The sequence below is a fragment of the Haematobia irritans genome, chromosome 1 (genome assembly GCF_050003625.1).
Source record: "Haematobia irritans isolate KBUSLIRL chromosome 1, ASM5000362v1, whole genome shotgun sequence".
In the NCBI taxonomy this organism is placed as follows: domain Eukaryota; kingdom Metazoa; phylum Arthropoda; class Insecta; order Diptera; family Muscidae; genus Haematobia; species Haematobia irritans.
Genome location: NC_134397.1, coordinates 136,431,367 through 136,457,145, shown reverse-complemented (window position 1 = coordinate 136,457,145; position 25,779 = coordinate 136,431,367). Strand labels below are relative to the sequence as shown.

The 25,779-nt window shown below is 33.8% G+C and overlaps 2 protein-coding genes across 2 annotated transcripts in view; one reads left to right on the top strand and one right to left on the bottom strand.

Annotated features, from left to right (window-relative positions):
* Nagk (N-acetylglucosamine kinase) overlaps positions 1-25,779 on the bottom strand; it is a 225,954-nt gene that overhangs the window by 56,896 nt on the left and 143,279 nt on the right. The window lies entirely within an intron of this gene.
* pnt (ETS transcription factor pointed) overlaps positions 14,736-25,779 on the top strand; it is a 594,656-nt gene continuing 583,612 nt past the window's right edge. The window contains exon 1 of the mRNA XM_075291727.1: positions 14,736-16,027. The gene's annotated coding sequence lies outside the window, so the exon portion shown is untranslated. The remainder of the gene's footprint in view (positions 16,028-25,779) is intronic.

Sequence of the window (25,779 nt, the reverse complement as noted above, 5' to 3'; positions counted from 1 at the left end):
CCAGCTGGGACGTAATAAAAGAGTTTTATGAAATAGACTCATCTTCAAAAACAGCTCGATTGGCACCAAAACTATCCCAGGACCATGTTCATCCTGTAGGCTTTGCTAAAATGCGAGTATATCTAATGTCGCAAATTTTCAGTTGGACAACATCAAATGCTATAGACTTCGTCCATAGTACTGGTGGATTAAAGCGTAGCGAAAAATTTGCCGAAGCAACAGTTCGTTTGCTTCAAGAGTTGAACGATGGATTCGACTACCTCAACGGCAAGACGTTCGGCCATCAAAACCCCAAAAAGAGACCAATAACACGCAAAAACGACATAAGGGAAAATCTTTTAAAATTTCAGAAATATTTGCAGGGAGTTGATGCGCATAGAAATAAAAGTGTTCCGAACTTAGTTTTATTTATTAGTACGTTTTTAGATATGGTAGAGGAAATGTTTCAGGAGGACGAAGAACTAACATTCGTGGCACAAGGACGCTATAATCAAGATGCGTTGGAGAACCATTTTGGTATATTGCGATCGAGAGGAGGACACAACAAAAATCCGTCAGTGAGGGAATTTTGTATAATAGAGTCAAATTTGTCTTCAATGACTTTTGTTAAACGCCAATGTACGACTTTTACTAATTGCGAGGACGATGGAGACACGCAGCTTACTTGCGATTGGTCAAATGTAGATTTGGATGAAAAGCAAGAAGCAAATATGACTATGGATGAGGATGAAGAAGAAAATTCTTCATCCAAAGCTTAATGAGTCTGCAGCACAACGATATTTTGGTGGCTACGCTATCCAAAAGCAGTTGAGAAATCGGATTTCCTGCGAGAAATGTGCTGCATACATTACAAAGGTCGGCGAGCTCACCGATGTGACAGAAGTATTTCTGTCCTTTAAGAGTTATACTGATGAGCTCGTTTTGGAAAATCCTTCGGATGAATTTTTTAAACTTATCCAAAGTCATTTCGCCGTGTTCTCCAAAGTTTTCGACGCTGAATTTCACAAAGTTGGTATTCGTCGAAAAATAATGGCTGAATCCATACGAATAAATAGTGCAAAATTCCCTCATTTGTTTCTGGATGATGAATGCCACCACCACAGACTCGACATTTTGGACCACTTGACGTTAGTTTTAATCCGCAGGAAAGGAAAATGGCTCAAGACACAATGGAAGCAGGAGATAGAGGTAGCGGCAAAGCAGAAGACCGATCAGAAGAAACGACAAAAATTCTACAATGAATAACTGGACAAATGACATTAGATAATTTTTGTGTTTTATTGACCGTTTGGGATCTGGTTTTGCATGCTTTACAAAAAAAATTCAAACTCTTATTTTCTTTTAACAATTTTCCTCATGAATTACTAATTATAACTCTTTTTAAATACTAATTTCTACGTTTTTGTTAATACCACTTTTAAGTTTATTGTATGACTGTTTAAAACAGTCATACAATCTTCACAATATTTTGCATGAATTACTAATATATATATCGTAATATATCACCTAATGTGATTGGACTATAATGCATGAGTTACTTATCTTTTGTAAATAATACTTTTAAGTTTTATGTCAAAGGGATTTCAAATCCACTTTTAGTAGATTAAGTCTGTATTGTGAAACACATTTTTTAACAATTTTTTGCATGAATTACTAATATATAACAAAGTATTATTTTGTATGTATAAATTTAAAACGTAATACACATTACACTTTCAAGTGTCATATGCCTTATAGAAAAGGGATTTTAAATCCACTTTTAGTAGATTTCGAGCCTAATGTGATTATGCATGGATTACTAATCTTTTATAAATACTATTAAGTTTTAAATTAAACTTTTTCAAACAGTGAGACTGTGATAAAGTATTATTAAATTCTTTTAGTTTTAGTTATTTTGTTCCTTTAACAGAAATAACTGTGATATATAAATGTAAAATTTATATATCACGACATCTTCCATCACTAAAGGAGTATTTTCACCGTAATGTTTCATAGAAAATAAATGAAAATATTGTTTGGAAAGGGGGAACCTTAATGGCATTCAATTTTTCTATCACACTGGAAGTAGAGGATTAAGTACTCATTAGTTTGTTGTAAATGTTCATTTTATTACAAGGAACCGGTCAACCGGTTTTGATCAAAATAAAAAACCGAAAACCGGTTTTCACAAAATTGGGGTGTTTGGAGAAACCGAAAATCGACTTAAAAAAAGTTTTTTTGTAGTGCTTCGTGAAAGCAAAGTGGAAAAAGGAATAACTTCTTTAGTGTATCACAGTCCACAAAAAAGAAGTTTAAAAGTGGTCAACAATAAATTGTCATTATAATAGGCACGAATTTAGGTATATGATCCATCCTGTCAACTCAATAATTCTGTTACCATGGTTAGACATTAAAGGCCGGCCTATATTGGATCCGCGAATTGTGAATGCAATTGAGAATGCCAATCATTACATTAAATCCTACACAAATCGGTTCTTTTTTTTGTTCAGCTTGTTGTGCACTCAAACACTATTCCCCCCTGTTTATTCCATTTGACTAATCCAATCCCTTTTACTTAGTAGGTCCTAATTCTATATCATGCCGATTTGGCCTTTTTGAGGGCCGATCGGGAGATCGCGTAAAATAATAAGTGTGTTGTCGCAGTCCAATTGCCGTGGTCGCGGTACGTAATTATTATTAAATAAAGAGGGTTGTCGTAAGCAACTTGCGTGGTTCGCAGTTACGTGTTGTCGAAAGCCGTACGTTACGCAAGCCCGTTAAACCATTTATCGAGTGTGTTGTCGTAAGCCACGTCTCCACAGAAAGTGTTACACGTTCGTTATGAGACGTGTATTGTCGTAAGCTACGATTGATTAAACGACCTTCGTAGCGTACCTAGATTCCGTGAGATTTGGAACTGCCAGCCCACCACGTTTTCGAAATTACACAGTCGCTTAGATCCCACGCTGTGCTACTCATGTAGACCTATGATTCAAAGCTCGTTCGAGCTTTCGTAACGTACGGCTTTCGGACTTTTGAGAGCCGATCGGGAGATCGCGTAAAATAACAAGTGTGTTGTCGCAGTCCAATTGCCGTGATCGCGGTACGTAATTATTATTAAATAAAGAGGGTTGTCGTAAGCCACTTCGGCACAAAACGTGTGCTGTCGTAAGCAACTTGCGTGGTTCGCAGTTACGTGTTGTCGAAAGCCGTACGTTACGAAAGCCCGTTAAACCATTTATCGAGTGTGTTGTCGTAAGCCACGTCTCCACAGAAAGTGTTACACGTTCGTTATGCGACGTGTATTGTCGTAAGCTACGATTGATTAAACGACCTTCATAGCGTACCTAGATTCCGTGAGATTTGGAACTGCCAGCCCACCATGTTTTCGAAATTACACAGTCGCTTAGATCCCACGCTGTGCTATTCATGTAGACCTATGATTCAAAGCTCGTTCGAGCTTTCGTAACGTACGGCTTTCGGACTTTTGAGGGCCGATCGGGAGATCGCGTAAAATAACAAGTGTGTTGTCGCAGTCCAATTGCCGTGATCGCGGTACGTAATTATTATTAAATAAAGAGGGTTGTCGTAAGCCACTTCGGCACAAAACGTGTGCTGTCGTAAGCAACTTGCGTGGTTCGCAGTTACGTGTTGTCGAAAGCCGTACGTTACGAAAGCCCGTTAAACCTTTTATCGAGTGTGTTGTCTAAGTCACGTCTCCGCAGAAAGTGTTACACGTTCGTTATGCGACGTGTATTGTCGTAAGTCACGATTGATTAAACGACCTTCATAGCGTACCTAGATTCCGTGAGATTTGGAACTCCCAGCCCACCACGTTTTCGAAGTCACACAATCGCTTAGATACCATGCTGTACTACTCATGTAGACCTATGATTCAAAGCTCGTTCGGACTGAACCACAACTAACCCATTACATGATGAGTACCAAATGAACCACGATCGATCTACAGATGAAGTGTCGTACCAGACCAGAAGAAAATTGTGATTCCTGGGGACTAAGCGGGAGTACTACCCTATTGCCGACGTAGTCTCGTTTCAGGCTTCGTCTATACATCACCGGCGTTGAAGATTTTAGATCGAAGCCGCGTCGGTTCCGTCCAACGAAGAAGTGTCATCTAAGGTCACGTCAAATAACTGGGAAGGCCAGACTAACAACTTTAATTACTATAACAATTGTATATATTCTAACAATACTCCGATTGTTAAATTTGAATATGAAACAACGCATTTTCTCTACTATAAATACGAATATACATTTCTGTGACGAAACCTACCCAAGCAAGCGAGAGAACCCGTCGTTACAAATTGCGGATTCTATGTTCTCAAGGAGTCATGCTGGGAGATCGAATGGGGACAGATATCAACGATATTGAACACATCTACCTAAGGAACTAGAATACCTCTTGGTTTCTAATTGCATACAAATCGGATAAAAATTGCTGTGTCTTGATGCTCAAGAAGTCAAATCGAGGGTTCGATTTTTATGGGTCGAGTCTGAAGTTGGAAATTTAATTTTTCGTTGACACGTTTTTAAATGACTTTGATAGTACATGAAAATAAACTTAAAAAACGAATAAAGTAAAACTTGTTTCCTAGAATCAAGTACGAAAAACTCAACTTTAAAGAAGAATTGTGTCTTAAAAATATTAAAGTGGCAGCCCAATTTGATTCAGGCTCAGTTATAGTATTCCATTGTGATACCACACTTTCTAAAAGTACCTATTACATATAAGTACTTCTAGTTTTTCTTTACCGTTGAACCCACCAAATTATTTCCTTCTTTTGAACTACGTTAACGTTTTCCAAGTTCGCCAGTAATCTAAAGCTATATGCCCCTAAAATTCGCTTACGCTTTAAGGTGGGTATTAAGTTCGAGTTTAAGCTGAGTACTATGTTCAGTTTTCAAGCTGAAAACCAGCTTGTTTTCACGGTTACTTTTTTTAATTAATTAATTTAGAAATATAAAATTATTTGCAATAATTTCCTTGGACTTTCCATTATTTGGCAAGACTTGATCAAAATATAATCGTCTTCATAAATATATTTGTACTTTTAATTTAGTGTTTTGGTGGAAAAACCGAACATAGTACTCACCTTTAAGCTGAGTACTATGTTCAGTTTTCAAGCTGAAAACCAGCTTGTTTTCACGGTTACTATTTTTAATTAATTAATATAGAAATATAAAATTATTTGCAATCAATTCCCGAACATAGTACTCACCTTTAGCCTTTAAAATCAAAAATTTTCACAATTACTTTTCATTAATAATCCATTTTAAGGAATAAAAACTTTGGGAACATTTGCTTTGTGCTATTCCCCATCAAGTTATAATGAAATCTGCAACAAATATATATAATTTTATGCCTAGTTTTACTGATTTAGTTTTTAGTGAAAAAATTACGATTTTAGCGGCTAAACTCGAACTTAATAACCACCTTTACACATTTACATTTTTATCCATTTACACTTATCTATAAGGACAAAACTTCATGACTTCTTTGAAAAGTTTATCGGCTTTTGGACAGGGAAAAAACTTTTTATCACAGAAATGTCCTTAAAATTCGAACACGAAATCTTTGGCATTTCGACAATATTTTTTTTTTTCAGTGAAATTTTATTTCCGTGGACTATTTTTGAGTACTAACAATTCAAAAAGTGTACCATAACACAAAATTTCTCATCCCTGATTCAAATTTCTAAATGAGATACTCTTCAATTTTCGATCACATGCAGTGTTGCCAGTATTTTTCTAGCTCTTGTCCCCATATTATGATGTTTTCGTCCCAAAAAATCCCCAATTTAAACTTAAATTCCTGACAAAAATCCCCAATACATTTTTGACAATTAAAAAAAAAAAATAAAGCAAAAGACTCTGCTGTAGAAAGTTTGACAAAATTTTCTATATAGAAATAAAATGTTCTATAGAAATAAAATTTTGACAAAATTTTCTATACAAATAAAATTTTGACAAAATTTTCTATACACATAAAATTTTCACAATTTTTTCTATACAAATAAAATTTTGACAAATTTTTCTATGAAAATAAAATTTTGACAAAATTTTCTATAAAAATTAAATTTTGACAAAATTTTCTCTACAAATAAAACCTTACAAAGTTTGCTATAGATTTCTGTAGAAATACAATTTTGACAAAATTTTCTACAGAAATTTTGACATAATTTTCTATAGAAATAATATTTTGACAAAATTTTCTATAGAAATAATTGACAAAATTTTCTATAGAAATAAAATTCTGACAAATTTTTCTATAGAAATAAAATTTTACCAATTTTTCTATTTTTTTATTTCTATAGAAAATTTTGTGAAAATTTTCTATAGAAATAAAATTTTGTGAAAATTTTCTATAGAAATAAAATTTTGACATAATTTTCTATACAAATAAAATTGTGTTAAAAAATATAAAATCGATTTCTGGAAAAATGCCCACAAAAATCACCAAATTTATAGAAATTCCCCACTAAATCCCCAAGGCCCCAACTCAGAAATGTCGTCCCCATTCTCGAAAAAATATCCCAATATTGGCAACACTGATCACATGCTACATTAAGAGAGAGTGCCTGGCCGAGAGTGCGTATTTTAGCGAGTGGGTGAGTGTGTCAATGCAAGTGTTAAGTGTGGGTTTATTAAAGTCAAACTGGCTGGCTTATTTGAAATCCATATTTTTAGTCTTCTCCTTCTAAGAAAACATGCGAAATCAAATACCCGGTTATTTGCCATACTAAATAATCAACCACACATGTATACAATCTGAAAATTGCACTAATATCTACATATATAAAAAATTCTAAAACTTAAAAAATATCGTATTGTGCGCTTTATCAGAAATGTATTGGAATGATAAATAATTAATATTTTGTATAACTATTTTATTTTCAAGATATTTTCCATAAAATATGATTAATGTATCCAACTAAAAGCCGCAATACTCTCACTTTTCATTGTGTTATCAGCAAAAGAAAGAAACCTACAAAATAGAGTCCAGAACAATTCTTCATTGCTCTCTTCATAACTCTTCGACAGATTGCAAACATGTGCATGTGGGTTTGGTATCTTTATATGAGTTTTATTATCATATGGGTGCTGCAAAAAAAACCAAGCAGAGAAAAACATATAATAAAAGGAAAGAAGATATTTTAAAAAAACTTATGAAAATAAACGTTGCCAAATGTCCAAGAGTACAGTTGACAGTGTTGCCAACATAATTCTCTCATTTGAAATTAAGGCTGACGGGAAAGGATTATACTACTTTCACACATGTGCCCGAAATCACCTCGGGAAATATCTGTTAATTATACCCACCACCACAGAATGGCGATGAGAGCACAATAAATTTGTGATTCTATTTGTAACGCATTGAAATATAGATTTCCAAGTATATAAAGAATAATCTTGATCAGGGAGAAATTCTAAGACGATCTAACGATATCCGTCTGTTTGTTGTAATCAGGCTACAGCCTTCAATAATAAACCTATTGTGCTGAAATTTTTTCACAAACTCAGCTATTGTCTGCAGACAAGTCAAGTTCGAAGATGGTCCAGTTTTTGATATAGCCCCCATAAAAACTGACCTCCTGATTCGGGGTTTTGATTATTTAGACACCGTAATTTTTATCCGATTTGTCGATTTTCTTGAAATTCAAACGCCAGATGTATTTTAGGTCTACCAACAGTTGTACTGAATGTTGTTTGTATCGATCCACGTGTCGGTGTAGCCCCCACATAAACCGATCCTCCAATTTGACTTCTTGAGCTTCTACACTCAAAAGAAAAGATACTTGGATTCAAAGATTTTAAGGATTTTGGTATTGATTCCGAGTGAAAGATTCCGTTTCTTTAAAAAAATACATTTTTTTAGGGACCTATGTAGCTTTAAATCTACACTCAAAAAAGTTTACTTGGATCCAAAAATTTTGACTTTACCTTAAGGATTCTGGTATTGATTCCGATCCAAAGATGCGGCTTCTTTAAAATGATGAAATTTTTAGTGACCTATCTGGCTTTAAATCTAGGACCAATAAAATTAAAATTAGGATACAGATCTCATTTATCAAATTTTCATTCTCTTTTCGTGGATTATTAATAAAAGTACTCACGTACAAACAAATGTCAGTTGAAAAATTCAAATTATAACGAATACTTCAAAGTAAAAAATGTTTTCCTAATTCCAAAAAAAAAAAACTTTAAACCAAAGACTACAACAAAATGTAAGACGAACAATGAACATAAAAGAAGATACGGAAAACATAAGTGCTTCTTACAGTGTTGCAATCCTGAAACCCCGGCTGTGATATTGGTTTTAATTTATGTTTTTATATGTTTCGTGTATATTGTAATTCAATGTAACTTAAGTTAAAATAATATTGTAATTGGAAATGTTTATGGCACTATAAAGAGTACAAAATTATATGTTTTTATTTAATAGACGAATTCCCCTGATGAAGACAACAAAAGTTGTCGAAACGTTGGGAACAATGCAATAAATAAGTATTTTTATTTGCGAAAAACAACATTAGGTCTGATGGCTTAATCATATGGGAAAATGTAGAAACTAATAAACGGACCAAAATAATAATCAAAACAAAGACGCTAAATCCTAAAATAAGTCTTAAGGTGGAATTACATACCATGTGGTCATGCGTGCGTGCGTTATATGCTATACGTTATATGACACATGAAGTTGACGAACTTTTCAATGCGTCGGGTGCTTTGACAATATGTAAACAAATCGACAAACGAAAAACTAAATATTGGACGAGGAATTTGAGGAACTTTGAGAAATTATTGAGGAAGTTAAAAAAACATAAAGTGCTTGGAATGTAATCAGCAAATTGATTGGTGCTCCGGCACATGCTGTGTAACTCAATTGAAGAATCGTATTCTTCAACACATTCGAATACAACGTACGCACGCATGACCACATGGTATGTAATTCCACCTTTAGCATATGTTTGAAGCGTTTTTATTTTAAATCTAAAGTTTCAATATTTCAGTTAATTTAAGAACAATTTCTTAAAATCAAAAATGTGTTTCTTTACTTTAAGGAAAATTAACCTTATTTCAAAGACATGAGACTTTAACGGAGGGACGAAAATTTGTGTCTGAAATTTAATGAAAAAATTTTTGAAGCAACAATTATAAACTTTTTATACCCACCACCATAGAATGGTGACGGGGGTATAATAAGTTTGTCATTCCGTTTGTAACACATCGAAATATCGATTTCCGACTATATAAAGTATATATATTCTTGATCAGGGAGAAATTCTAAGACGAATTCTGTTGTAATCACGCTACAGTCTTCAATAATGAAGCAATCGTGCTGAAATTTTGCACAAACTCGTCTTTTGTCTGTAGACAAAGATGGGCTATATCGGTCCAGGTTTTGATATAGTCCCCATATAAACCAACTTCCGGATTTGGGGTCATGGGCTTATAGAAATCGTAGTTTTTATCCAATTTGCCGGAAATTTGAAATCTAGAGCTATTTTATGACAATAAAGAGGTGTGCAAAAAACGGTTAGTATTGGTCCATGTTTTGGTATAGCCCCCATATAGACCGATCTCCCGATTTTACTTCTTGGGCTGATAGAAATCGTAGTTTTTGTCCAATGTGCCTGAAATTCGAAATCTAAAGGTATTTTCGGACCATAAAGAGGTGTGCCAAAAATTGTGAGTATCGGCCCATGTTTTGGTATAGCCCCCATATAGACCGATCTACCGATTTTACTTCTTGGGCTTCTAGAATCCGCAGTTTTTATTCAATTTACCAGAAAATTATAGAACCATAAAGAGGTGTGCTAAAAATGGTGAGCATCGGTCCATGTTTTGGTATGGTCCCCATATAAACCAACCTCCCGATTTAGGGTCTTGGGCTTATAGAAACCGTAGTTTTTATTCAATTTGTCTGAAATTGGAAATCTAGAGGTATTCTAGGGAAATAAAGAGGTGTGCCGAAAATGGTGAGTATCGGTCCATGGTTTGATATAGCCCCCATATAGACCGATCTCCCGATTTTACTTCTTGGGCTTCTAGAATCCGTAGTTTTTATCCAATTTGCCTGAAATTTGAAATCTAGAGGTATTCGAGGACTATAAAGACGTGTGTCAAAAATGGTTAGTACCGGCCCATGTTTTGATATATCCCCCACATAGACCGATCTCCCGATTTTACTTCTTGCGCTTCTAGAATCCGTAGTTTTTACCCAATTTGCCTGATATTGGGAATCTAGAGGTATTCTAGGAAAATAAAGAGATGTGTCGAAAATGGTGAGTACCGGTCCATGTTTTGATATATCCCCCACATAGACCGATCTCCCGATTTTACTTCTTGGGCTTCTAGTTTTTATCCAATTTGTCTGAAATTGGAAATCTAGAGGTATTCTAAGACCATAAAAGGGTATCCCGAATATATTGAGTATCCTTACAGTTTTTGATATAGTCCCCTTATAAAGCGGCACTCAGATTTGGGGTCTAGGTTGTAGAACAACAATTAAATGTGCTGAATACTGTATGTATCTTTCCATGTTTTGGTATAGCCCCCATTACACCGAACTCCCGATTTAACTCATAGGGTTTCTAGAAATTGTAGTTTTTGTCCGATTTGCCACAAATTGAAACTATACTGGCATTTTAGACCCATAACAAAGTGTATATGATTTAGTTTTATCGGTCCATTTGGTAAGGCCTCCACACCCTCAAAAAAAAAAATCGCTTCTGTAACATATACCCCAAACACATTTTGCTTCAAGCATATATATTTTCAGGATTGGTCCAAACAAAATATTGTTTGTATTTTTCAAACATATTATGGTTCACCTTAGGGCATACATTTGTAGAAAACAATTTTAATGAAATTTTCATTGAGTGGATATATTTTTAATACCCCAATTGGTTACATTAATTATTTTACTTGCAGCATACTCTCTAGGTCTCTCTCTCTCTCTCTCTAAACACATATATAGGCTATTCTAAATTAATATATGTTTGCATCTAAGCATATTATATTTAGCAACATTTTATGTCCCAAACATAATATGTTCTAACATATTAACATATATATCCCAACATTTTATGCTAGTTTATGGACATTATATGCTTGTACTTAAAAATATTATGTTAAAAATTTTGAGTTCCAAACATATAATTTTTACACCGAAACATATGAAAAACAGTCTTTTTCGTCCGTGCATATAGACTGATTTCACTTATTGAGGTAGAAGGCGCACTGATCCTGAAAATTGTTTGAAACTGAATGCAAAATTTCCAGATTTTACTTCTCGTAGTTATTTAAATAATTGGGATCCACAGATTAGAGATTTCAAATCAAGGCGTTATTTCATCATTTTCTTGCACACTTACTCTAAAACTCAAACAAACAATGGTTCTTATAAATTCAAAATCTGATGTAGTCTTCATAGGTAAAATCTTAACATTTATCTGTGGGAAGCGTACTGGTTGAACTGATCTGCTTGGGAAAATATCTGTCATCAAACCCCTCTGAAATTTTCAAAGGAAATTATTATATTTGGTTCATGGTGGTGGGTATTTAAGATTCGGCCCGGCCGAACTTACTACTGTATATAATTGTTTTAATTAAAATTTTATTATTTTATTTTTTTCATAAAAAGTGTCAATAACTTATTAGGGATTTTTATGAGGAATTTTAATTTAATTTGGGGATTTTTGGGGACTAAAGGGAATTTAGAATTCCCGCTATTTTCTTCGCACCCATCAAACTACGGGGTTTCTATGGAGAAAGGTGGGTATTAAGTTCGAGTTTAGCCGATAAAACAGAATACAATTATATCTCTTGGATACAAATTTTATTAAATCTTGATGGGTAATACCCCAAAGAAACTTTTCAAAACGTTTAAATTCTTTATAATGGATTATTAGAGAAAATTAATTGTTAAAAAATGCAATTTTAGCTACTAAAATCGATCTTAACACACACCTTTAAATAATTGATTTATTTTTGATTTTAGCGGCTAAACTCGAACTTAATACCCACCTTTAAGGTGAGTACTAAGTTCGAGTTTAGCCGCTAAAGTGAAAACTAAATCAGTAAAGATAGGCATCCACTTATACGTATTTTAATGTAACTTGATGGGGAATAGCCCAAAGCAAATTTGCACAAAATTTGTATTCCTTAAAATGGATTATTAAAGAAAAGTAATCGTAAAACAAGTATGTACATCACTAAGTTCGGCCGGGCCGAATCTTGAATATCCACCACCATGAACCAAATATTAGGGTTTCCTTTGAAATTTTAGGAGGGCTTGAGGACACTTCCCGAAGATAAATGTAAAGATTTCACCTATGAGGACTATATCAGATTCTGGATTTATGAACCATTTTTGTTTGAATTTTAGAGGAATCATTAACATCTCTTGTAAGTGTGCAAGAAAATTATAAAATAACGTCTTGATTTGAAATCTTAAATCTCTAGAAGTAAAATCTGGAAATTTTACATTGAGTTTCAAGCAATTTTCATGATCAGTGCGCCTTTTACACCCTCAAGAAGTGAAGTCGGTCTATATGGAGGCATTACCAAATGGACCGATAAAAACTTAATCCGATACACGTTTTTGTGAGCCTAAAATACCAAAATATTTACAATTTCAGGCAAATCAGATAAAAACTACGGTTTCTAGAAACCCAAGGAGTTAAATCGGGAGATCGTTCTTATGGGGGCTATACTAAAATATGGACCGATACTCACCGTTTTCGGCACACCTCTTTATGACCCGAAAATACCTCTAGATTTCCAATTTCAGGCAAATAGAATAAAAACTTCGGATTCTAGAAGCCCAAGAAGTAAAATCGGGAAATCGGTCTATATGGGGGCTATACCAAAATATGGACCGATACTCCCCATTTTCAGCACACCTCTTTATGGTCCCAAAATACCTTTAGATTTCCAATTTCAAACAAATTGGATAAAAACTACGGTTTATATAAGCCCAAGACCCCAAATCGGGAGGTCGTTTTATATGGGGACCATACCAAAACATGGACCGATACTCACAATTTTTGGCACACGTATTTGTGGTCCTACAATACCTCTAGATTTCCAATTTCAGGTAAATTGAATAAAAACTGCGGTTTTTATAAGCCCAAGAAGTAAAATCGGGGGATCGGTCTATATGGGGGCTATACCAAAACATGGACCGATACTCACCATTTTTGGCACACCTCTTTATGGTCATAAAATACCTCTAGATTTCAAATTTCAGGCAAATTGGATAAAAACTACGATTTCTATAAGCCCAAGACCCCAAATCGGGAGGTCGGTTTATATGGGGACTATATCAAAACCTGGACCGATATAGCCCATCTTCGAACTTGACCTGCCTGCATACAAAAGACGAGTTTGTGCAAAATTTCAGCACGATTGCTTCATTATTGAAGACTGTAGCGTGATTACAACAGACAGACAGACGGACATCGTTATATCGTCTTAGAATTTCTCCCTGATCAAGAATATATATACTTTATATAGTCGGAAATCGATATTTCGATGTGTTACAAACGGAATGACAAACTTATTATACCCCCGTCACCATTCTATGGTGGTGGGTATAAAAATAGTGATTTTAGCGGCTAAAGGTGAGTACTATGTTCGGGTTTTTCACCAAAACACTAAACTAAAAGTACAAAATTATGTATGAAGACGATTATATTTTGATCAAGTCTTACCAAATAATGGAAGGAAAAGATCCAAGGAATTGATTGCAAATAATTTTATATTTCTATATTAATTAATTAAAAAAAGTAACCGTGAAAACAAGCTGGTTTTCAGCTTGAAAACTGAACATAGTACTCAGCTTAAACTCGAACTTAATACCCACCTTTAGTATACACAAAAAAAAATTACGAAAATTTTTCCAATTAAAATTTTAATTGAGTTTTAAAAAATATTCAATTAAAAATTTAATTGATTCAACAAATTTTTTAATTGAAACAAAAATCAAACACAAAAATAATAGTATCTATTAATTTTTTAATTGGATCAATTAACTTTTTAATTGACCTTCAATTAATTTTTTAATTGATACTATCATTTCTGTGATTGAAGACATTTCAATTAAAAATTAATTGGATCAATGAATTTCGTGATTGAATCAGAAAAATTTTTTTTTGTGTGTAGGAAAAGAAATTTCCATCGGTTATAAGGTACTAACATCAAAAGTAAAAACCCCGAATTTAAGGCAAGCGATACAATGATAGTCCATTTTTTTGTTTTACATTAAACTTTGTTAGCAACTTCGAATTAGAATATTACAAGAAATCGTCATCAATCATTTTCTAAATGAAGTAAAAAGTAACTTTGTAGAAATATAAAGTTTCCAGTTTTGTTATCACTATTTTTGCTCCCATTTTTATACAATACCCTCGGTCCCATTTTTTAACAAACATTTGCTCTACGAACGAATTAAGGCAATGGATAATAATTTCCACTTTTAGTTTGCGGCAAGAAAACCACGATCATTCACCAACACAAGAAATGGCAACCCTGTGTTTATCATATTGAAAATGAGAGTTTTACTCAAAGAGATTAGGCATGTGTGTGTAACTACAAGAGAATATGAACCATATGGCATTCTCTTAATATATTGTTTGTTTTGTTTATGTCGCTGTTGCGCTGCCTTAATGTGGTACGTTTCTAAACCGTCTATGAGAGGGCAATAAAATCAGTTGATAATGAAACTCTCACTAGGCTAAATGTGAGGATTTTACGAAGGCGCTTCGTTTAGAGAATTTTCGGTGCATTGTTTGCTGGTTTACTCCAAATGGAAAAAATAATAAAACCAAAAATTAAATGAATAAAAATATCGTAAAACAACAAAAATAGAGGAGAAAAAGTGCAAGAATACGAAAATTAGAATATTTTCTTTTATAAATCAATATTTAATGAGATATCGACCAAGCAAAGCAAGAAAACAAGTGAATTTTGTGGATTTATAGATTTGACGTATATGAGTGGTGTTTATGTGTCTGTCCGTTTGTTTATTTGGCGCGTCGTTATAAGTTTCAATAGGCTGTCGGTCAGTCAGTCAGTATCTCAAAATAAAACAGAAAGTGTGAAAGAATTGCACAGTAGTGAAAACATCAACAAAGCAGAAGAAGAAGAACACAGCAATTGCTATAAGAATTTTGTGTAGAATATTCTGCAAAAAAGAAAATCACCAACAAGAATAATTTTCTTTTGTTGCGGTATCGAATGAAATAATTTTGTCATTACAAATAATGCAAATCATAGATAATTGACACAACGCGTGTGCTTCGAAAAATTAAAAAAAAAACAACGTCCATAAATAAATAAATACGTAATCACATATTTTTTCCAAATTTATTTTAAAGTGCAATAAAATTGTAGTTTGCCAATTGTTTATTATAATAATTACCAAAAGTGCCTTAAAATACCTGAGCAACTAATAATCATTAATTATATATGGTTATTAAATTATAAATTTATGGCTATTAAATGAAAATTCACTTAAATTGTATTGCTGCCTACAACATAAATCTACAAAAAGCGGCCATTTGAATAACAACAACAACAAATTCGAGTCATTTACAACCACGCATTTTGTTTGCCATTTACCACAAAACGAAGAAAAAAATCCAACAAAACCATACCGTGGGGTTAACTACAGTGAAATAAATGTAATTCTTACAAGAAAAGTTTATAAAAATTATGTTATAGTTTATTGGGTGTATGAGTCTTAAAAACAAAAATAAAATATATATAAAACAAATAACACCATAAAATTAATCAAATTTTAAAATATTTTATTTGGCATTTTCATTCACTTTGTTTGTTGATGGTCTTATTGAAGCATTAATTATCCCGAACTGTCAAACATTGCAACAACAACAACAACAACAACAGCAGCAACAACAACAAAATATCACTCAGCCATTCAAATATCACTTCAGAATCAAGTCATGTCTGTCTGTCTATTGACTCGACTTGACTAAGTCGACCAATATTTTAAACGCAGGTAAATAAACAAAAACCACACTAAAATATAAACCAACAATGAATGAACCGACTGAAACGAATGGCCAGACCCAATCTCCGTTAACACTTGTACCACACACTGTTGACAGGGTTGCCAAATGTCATGATTTATCCACATTTTATGGCAGTATTGGAATTTGTGATTAATTTATGATTTTTCATTGGTGTATAATGAATTTGATCTGTCAAAATGACTATTCTATGTGGGTGGTCTGATAAGTATTAACATTAAAAAAATGAACCCTATATTTCACTAAAGTTGATTTAATTCTATTTTAGTTCATGGAATTATTACGTTTTAAGGAAGTTTCCATGAATTTAATAATTTTTTGCGTACGTTAGTTAAATTAACTAAAATAAAGGAAAAAATATAGACAAATAAAGCATAAAGATTTACTAAATTCGTACTTCTCACAAAATAGCTCATTATTGTTTTTTAAATTTTGCGCCCATCTTGAACTTCGTATGGCACTAAAGATATTCTTGCAATTTTAAACTACAAAGTTTTCCTTCAAACTACAAAATTGTCTTTAACAGCTAAAAAAAAAAATAATTATATCTAATAGATTTTTTTTTAATTTGTCGAAATATATTTACTTATTTTTGTGATATCGGTATGATGTCAGCGTTTGTAATACTGTTTAGTTAAAATTTTCTAAAAATAATTGACATTTTCTAAAATTAACCAAAATGTTTTTTCATGGTGGATTCACTGTTTTTTCAGTGTAGCTTTGCTCCCAGTGAAATAAAACTCCAAATAAGAAATGAGACATTGAAGTTGAAAACGTAATCAAGTAAAAATCTAACTGATACAATATAATGTTTAATTAAATTATAAAATAAAGTCAGTTGACAATATAATTAAAAATGTTTTTAATTAAAATATATATTTTTATTAATTAAAAAATATATTTATAATAAAAAATATAATTGACAATTTGTTTTCAGAAATAATTAGTGATTAGATGAAATTAACTAATTTTTGAATCAAGTAAAATTATACCTTAACTATAGGGTGGTCAGTGTATAACAACTTTGATCTGCGAAAAATGTGCCTACACCCAGAGAAATGGTTGGTTGGAATTCGAGCAGGATAACAGAAAGATAGTTCAGATATAATATTTTTAGTTGTGTGTGGGGGGAGCAACTCATTCAACAACAAAATCTTGGCGGTAGCTACAGGAGGAAAAGAACTTTTCGATTTCCCATACACCCCTGTGTACAGCCAGCGCAAAATAGATTCGGAAGATAACTCGAAAAATACATTGCGATTTGAAGGGAACAACAAAATCGGGTTAATCCTACAAAAATTTTTATATCTAAATATTATATTATTAAACAATAAATTATTAAAAATAAATAATGATTTTTTTTGCATAATTTGGTTTGTTTTTGGTTGCCCTGATGATTCAAAAGGCAGTTACTTCAGACAATAGTTGGCTGTCATAACAAACAAATACAATTATATTGGTTGTGATTACCAATTTTACTGCCAATTGGTTGAGGCGACAAATTCTATCGGTTAGATTCCGGTAGTAACATAGATGGAACCAAATAAATTGGTTGGCAAAAAAATTGGTTGTCACAACAAATTTGTTTTCTGTGTGTACCAGAAATATTGATTTTGGACCCTATAAATAATATATACGATCTACTCTGAATCACCTCCTGAGTCGACCTAGCCCTTGGAGGGAGGGAGCCACCGTGGTGCAATGGTTAGCATGCCCGTCTTGCATACGACTCGATTCCTGCTTCGACCGAACACCAAAAACTTTTTCAGCGGTGGATTATCCCACCTCAGTAATGCTGGTGACATTTCTGAGGGTTTTAAAAAAAGCTTCTCTAAGTGGTTTCAGTGCAATTTGGAACGCCGTTCGGACTCGGCTATAAAAAGGAGGTCCCTTGTCATTGAGCTTAACATGGAATCGGGCAGCACTCAGTGATAAGAGAGAAGTTCACCAATGTGGTATCACAATGGACTGAATAGTCTAAGTGAGCCTGATACATCGGGCTGCCACCTACCCTAACCTAACCTAGCTCTTGGTGTCCGTCCGTCTGTTCATATATTTATTGTTCGCAATTATTAACCGATTAAATTTGGTACAGAGTGTTCTTTTGGCACAATGACGTACTCTATTGAATTTGGAAAATATCGGATCAAATTTAGATATAGCTCCCATATCTATGTATCGCCCGATTTCGAAAAATTGGGTCATATTACTCTTATTTACTAATCGATCGTCGTAAAATTTAACACAATGTAGTTTTTGGTAGTATGCGTTATGACTGCACAATTTCATTGAAATCGGTTCAGATTTAAATATATCTCCCATACATATGTATCGCCCGATTTTCCCAAATTGGTCTGTAAAACCCTTATTTTTTTAACTGATCTTTCTCATAGTTGACAGAATGTAATATTCTCTCGTACTTACTAAAATTTACCCATAATAGCCTTATTTATTATCCGATCTTACTTAAATTTAGCGCAACGTAACCTTCTGTAGTATGAAACAAACCTGCGAAATATCATCCAAATCGGTTCAGATTTATATATAGCTCCCATTCACGCTCACAAAAAAATCGCTTCTGTAACATATACTCCCAAACATATTTTGCTTCAAGCATATACATTTTTGGGTATTGCCCAAACATTTATATGTTTGATCTCTTCCAATATATAATATGTTTGAAAGCATATTGGTCTAAACAATATATGTTTGGGTAGTCTAAGTTCCAAACATTTTGTTTTTTTGCATCCAAATTCAATAATGTTGTCTTCCAAAAAACAATATGTTATTATGTGAACATATAATATGTTTGGAAGCATTTTGCACCCAAAAATATTATATGCTTAAAAAAAATTCTCCCAAACAATATTGTGCTCAAAATTTTATTTATTTATTTATATATTTACAATCATAATGAATTATGAAAATTAACAGGTAATATAGGTGCTAACAACATAGGTTTTCGACCTGAATGCTCAAAATTTTGTTTATGCCCAATTGTATATCCCCACACCTTTTTCACTTCCACGAGATTTTTTAGTTCTTAGCACCTTTTTCTGTAATACAAACATTGTAGAAGAAATTATTCAATTGTATGATTTTTTTTATTTTAATTTTACCTTTTGCCGGACGGGGATTCGAACAGCGGACCACACAGTTTGTAAGGATCAAAGAAGTAGCTGATCAATTGCCCAAGGAAAAATAAAATGTTAATTTTGTAATAACAAGCAACAACCGCCAACTTAATTCAATATCGCTCCCTGTTAAATAGCGCTCCAAGCTACTAAACACATATATGTTTATAGGCTATTTCTAAATTAATATATGTTTGCATCCAAGCATATTATATTTACAAACATTTTATGTCCCAAACATAATATGTTCTAACATATTAACATATATGTCCCACACATGTTATGCTAGTTTATGAACATTATATGCTTGCACTCAAAAATATTGTGTTTAAAAATTGTGTTCCAAACATATAATGTTTATAGCCAAACATATGAAAAACAGTCTTTTTCATCCGTGTATATATGCATCGCCTGATTTTCAAAAATGTGGCCCTAATAAGCCTTTTTGCCATAATGTCCTCATTTATCAACCGATCTTAGTCAAATTAACCAGAAAATACTGGTTCCAGGCCACAAACAATGTGTGGCATTAGAAGGACAATTCCTAATCGCCTTCGTATAACAAAAGGGAGACTATATCCTGCTCTATATATTCTGCATAGTTGAAATGTAATATTTTTACTATATGCCAGTTGAAATTAAGATAATCAACGTAGAACCCCAGAAATTTAATACAATCAACATTGTCAATAACACTACCGTTAATGATGAAATTCAAATTAGTAAGATTAGAAACATTAAAAGTAATGTACTTGGATTTAGCGGCATTAATCTCAATAAAATTATTCCTATACCATGTAGACAATGCCATTAGTTCGTCATTCATTTGATCCTGGAACTGAATACACTCCACTACCAACTATTTGCAAATCATCAGCATATAGTTGAGCTCTCCCAAAGGACAAAACCTGAAATATGTCATTAATATACATTGAGAAGAACAACGGTCCGAGAGTTGACCCTTGCGGAACACTATTACACTTTACGTATTGAGTCCTACCTGTAAGAAAGGTTCTACATAGCCGACAAAGTGGAATAAAAAATCCATAAAACTGGTACATCTTGTTGAGGAGGAGCTCATGACTAATAGAGTCAAATGCTCGACTAAAATCTAGGCTTACTAATACCATAAAATTCCTGCAGTCTAAGTTCCTCCTTATATCATCAATCAGATCAACTATCAATGTAGTGGTGCTGCGCCCTTTCCTGAACCCGGATTGAAATTCCGATATTAATTTATTCTCAGAGAAGAAATCCAAAAGCTGGTTATTTATAAATACTAATAGGCCGAAAGTCGGAAGGTCCCCGCGGATATCGAATTTTGGGAACAGGCACAACCCTAGCACAAGTCCACAGACTTGGAAAAGTTGAAGTGGTGATAGTTGTGTTGAACATATGTACAATATGACGCGATATCCCCGAGAATATCATTGTAATAAACCCGCGGATATAGAATTTTGGGAACAGGCACAACCCTAGCACAAGTCCACAGACTTGGAAACGTTGAAGTGGTGCTAATCGTGTTGAACATATGTACGATATGACGCGATATCCCCAAGAATATCATCATAATAAACTTTAACGGAACACCATCACTTCCGACGGCATTCGATTTTATGCCACATATGGCAGACCAGATTTCATTTGCGTCTACCGTCCTTAAGGAAAACTTAGGATCGGAAGAAGTCAAATAATCTTCGAATGCAAGTGCTCCAATGGTGTCATAGTAAAAAAATTCATTACATAAATCAACATCCACTTCAACTCTGAGGAATCATCTAAATAGCGCAGATTTCGCAATTCTTTCCACAAGTTTTTGGGCGACGATGTCAAGACTAACCGTTTATAAAACATTGCTCTACATTTCCTCATAGTTTTCTTTAGCCGATTCCTATACCTACAATACACATTCCAATTAACCTGGATTTTATCTTCCATGTACGCTCATAAGCGAGGTTCCCAAACTCATAATATGAGTCTTGCGCCAGCCGATTTCAAGCCGGCTTCGGCGAGCCGCCGCCGCCGATATTTTGACTGCTGTAAATGGCTTAAAATAAGCCGCCGAACGAATTCATAAAGTCGCCGAAGATTTTCATAAAAATGCATTTTTGTCGCAGTTTAAAAAAAAGTGTAAACTCTAAATTATTTTATATGTTAAGTCCGCAGGAATGTCTTTATTTATTTACTGTCCAGTTTTAATGCACATTTCATTCACATTTCACATTCATTTACTGTGAAAGTATCGTATTTGTAGGGTAATTATACTGTTTACGGAGAGGACGCACTTACGTACTACTTTAGGTTCAATATATGTATCGTAAAGTGAAAAGTGAACGATTGGTGACTCAAAAATTGGTAGATAAAAATTTTACAGATATTCTAAAGCGTAAACAATCATTTTGAAATCGTGTGAAAAAGTTTTTTAAACGTTTGCTTTAATTTAGAATTTAACGAAATTGGCAAAATTAGCTCAAAAGGTGTTGAGCATACCAGCAACTAGTGATTCACCCAAAGACCCCTTTTCTAAAGGGTGATTCTTTTGAGGTTAGGATTTTCATGCATTAATATTTGACAGATCACGTGGGATTTCAGACATGGTGTCAAAGAGAAAGATGCTCAGTATGCTTTGACATTTCATCATGAATAGACGAACGATCTGCCACAACGTCGAATTTTCAGTGAATGGGCCCTAGAAAAGTTGGCAGAAAATCCGCTTTTTTATCGACAAATTTTGTTCAGCGATGAGGCTCATTTCTGGTTGAATGGCTACGTAAATAAGCAAAATTGCCGCATTTGGAGTGAAGAGCAACCAGAAGCCGTTCAAGAACTGCCCATGCATCCCGAAAAATGCACTGTTTTGTGTGGTTTGTACGCTGGTGGAATCATTGGACCGTATTTTTTCAAAGATGCTGTTGGACGCAACGTTACGGTGAATGGCGATCGCTATCGTTCGATGTTAACAAACTTTTTGTTGCCAAAAATGGAAGAACTGAACTTGGTTGACATGTGGTTTCAACAAGATGGCGCTACATGCCACACAGCTCGCGATTCTATGGCCATTTTGAGGGAAAACTTCGGAGAACAATTCATCTCAAGAAATGGACCGGTAAGTTGGCCACCAAGATCATGCGATTTGACGCCTTTAGACTATTTTTTGTGGGGCTACGTCAAGTCTAAAGTCTACAGAAATAAGCCAGCAACTATTCCAGCTTTGGAAGACAACATTTCCGAAGAAATTCGGGCTATTCCGGCCGAAATGCTCGAAAAAGTTGCCCAAAATTGGACTTTCCGAATGGACCACCTAAGACGCAGCCGCGGTCAACATTTAAATGAAATTATCTTCAAAAAGTAAATGTCATGGACCAATCTAACGTTTCAAATAAAGAACCGATGAGATTTTGCAAATTTTATGCGTTTTTTTTAAAAAAAAAGTTATCAAGCTCTTAACAAATCACCCTTTAGTTCAGGAGCTATAATAACAACTAAAAGATCACGCATAAATCTAAACACCGTAAAGAATGTGTTACTTATATGACAATGATGATATATTCAAAAATATAACAAGATAACCAGAAACATTTTTTGTTTCATTGAAGCCGCCGATATCGCCAAAATCTATCGGCTGTGAGCCGGCTTCGAGCCGCCGCCGAGTATTTTTTTGTCAGCCGCCGCCGACCAAAAATACTCGGGACAAGTCTCTGACTCATATTCGTAAAAAGTTCTTCAAAAATCGATAAAAATGTCGTGATTTTAATGAAAAATATTTCGTAAAATTAACGAACAGAATTCTTTCGGTGTATTGTATATACCAAGTAAACCACTCCACTTCCCAACAAAAATTGGCTAAGTAGTTGTTCTGATAAACTGGGCGGTTACTATGTAACTCGATTCGAAAGTTAAATATTACGAAAACGGATTTTTCCTACCAACTAACTCGAATTGGCAAATACATTTACTACATTCGAGTTGCCACATCCGATTATCGGATATTCATACTCTACTTTCGTATGTGCATCACCATGTACTTCGAATTTAGATGTCAAAGTCGCTCGAAAGTAAACATTTGTACTCGTTTGATATTATGTTAACGGAAAAAATTAAAATATTAAATTATTGGCACCAAACGCATAAAAATGTAAGTATTTGTTAAATTTATATATATATATATATATATATATATATATATATATATATATATATATATATATATATATATATATATATATATATATATATATATATATATATATATATATATATATATATATATATATATATATATATATATATATATATATATATATATATATATATATATATATATATATATATATCAGTAGGTTAATATTTATAAAAATGTTTTTTAATAGGGAAAATCCAACAAAAAATGTAAACACCAAACAAAGACAAGTGCTCGTTTTTAGATGGTCTTGACCGATTTGGTGTTGGTAAATGTAACACCTAATTTAATTTCAGGTGTTACACCAGTCGATCTCTGTGTTGTTGGCAGCTGTGATCTAATGCTCTCCAACACATAGTTAAGCCGGAAATTTCGCACAAACCTATAAATATAAGTATAAACTCACGAACAACATACATAACACGTTGGTACTTACATTGCATCCGTTAATTGCATAAAATCTACACCATCCGTAAGATTCTGCGTTCCATTCGCTCATCTTCATTTTCCATCCAAAGGGCAACCGAATCCATTTTTGTAACGCACAAATATTATTTACTTTTTATTTTAATTGTTTTGACATTTCATGTAATAGATGTAGCCAACTCTGAATAAAACATTCGAAAGTACTGCCAAAAATGTTAAGAATTAGTGACAGCACTTTTCACTCGATTCAAAACTCTTACATGGTAAGACTATAAATTCGGATCGAATACAACTTTCGAGCTGTTCAAACTTTCGAATCGAGTTACATAGTAACCGCCCTGTTTACCTGCTTCACATCCAAAACACTGAATTCGGATCACACCTTAAGAAGTGATGTAAATTCAGTGCAACGGCTGTTAAAATTGTGGACATCCATACTATGACAAGCCCATGATAAATTCACCGCTTCTGCGCTAATTTTGCACCACTTCCGGATCCAAAAAGAGCATTTTCACTAGTTTTTTTGGCGACGCTTTTTTTGCTGGGAAGTAATACTGAATAATCAGTTAACATCACACATCAGATGAGTGCTACCTCGTAGCCAAGAGTTTTCTTTCTACATTGTTCGCTCATATATCTTCCCTGCTTACAATAGAGCTCTCGATAATGCTGCAGAAAAGCTATTTCCCCATAGAACATGGCCTTGCAAAAGTAAATAAGATTTCCATTTAATAGTAATTGCTTACCAATTTTGAACTAAGTTACCTCCAAGATTATTTCGTAATGAGAGTTTTTTTGCGGGGGTTTTTAGCCTCGCCGATAAACCGAATATTCGTCGCAGTTGGAGGAACTCCCAAGCTAGGCTTCCTGTTTATTATCTTTCCCAATCGCTGAGCCATTTTATATTAGGAACCCCAAAGGCTTCATCGCTACACCCAACATTAGACACTTATAAAACAATAGGATCAGATGTTTTTTCTAAGATAATATAATTAATTGTGTCTTGAAATTAGTTATAGTCCAAACTTATCTTGATCCAAGGCAATAACGGAGGGTATGGTTTACAATCATCTCAACGATGGAAACTTGTCTTGATAGATGAAAGAATCGGCAAAAGGCGGAGGCTGGTATCGCCAGCAAAACAAAACATGTAATGGAGCAGAAACGGCTTCAAAACCACTGATCTATGGCCATAGTCATAACACTCATCATCATCCTCTGAAACTAAACAGAAGCAATATCATCTGCAACAGCCTATAATAACACATTTAATGATAAGTGGTGCGTTTCCTAGCAAAAGGCTTGTCAAGTGCCGATCTCTTGGTTGGGCTAGGCTTATAGGTAGGCAAAGGCTCAAAACCAAATTGCTGATGGTCAATTCAGCTCTAAGATCCATCATCAGCTGCCTTAGTCTAGCTACTGGCCAAGTAAGCTGAACCATGGTTATCGCAGAAGTAGAAAAATAAAAATGTAATAAAACAGGGGTTAAACTGATTCAAACCGCTTCAGAGTCTATAATTAAAATAAAAGCATATATAAAATGTCGTAGATCACATCGCTTCAAATGATGACGACAACAACAAAATCCTAATTCACAATAATTACGATGGATCTTTTGATAATGATGATGAAGATGATGGTGAATGCGGATGGCTGAGGCGGCGGTGGTGGTCATGACCAGAATCCACGCGGAGCTACTACATTCACTATATGACCACCATAACACAAGAGATCATTCATGAAATTTCAAACTGGATTTGATTTTTTTTTATGAATTAAACAGAAGTTCCCCTTACCTGAATATTCGTATTGAATTTTTTTTTTGAAGTATTCGCTTTTATTGTTTTTCTTTTTATTAGGAATTGTAAGCAGAAATGTAAACAAATTTGGGAATTTTTTTTGTATTTTTGTGGGATTTCTTGTCAAAAGGTGTCAGCCACCAAGATTTTTGTCTGCCAGCTATGATGGGATGCCCATGTTA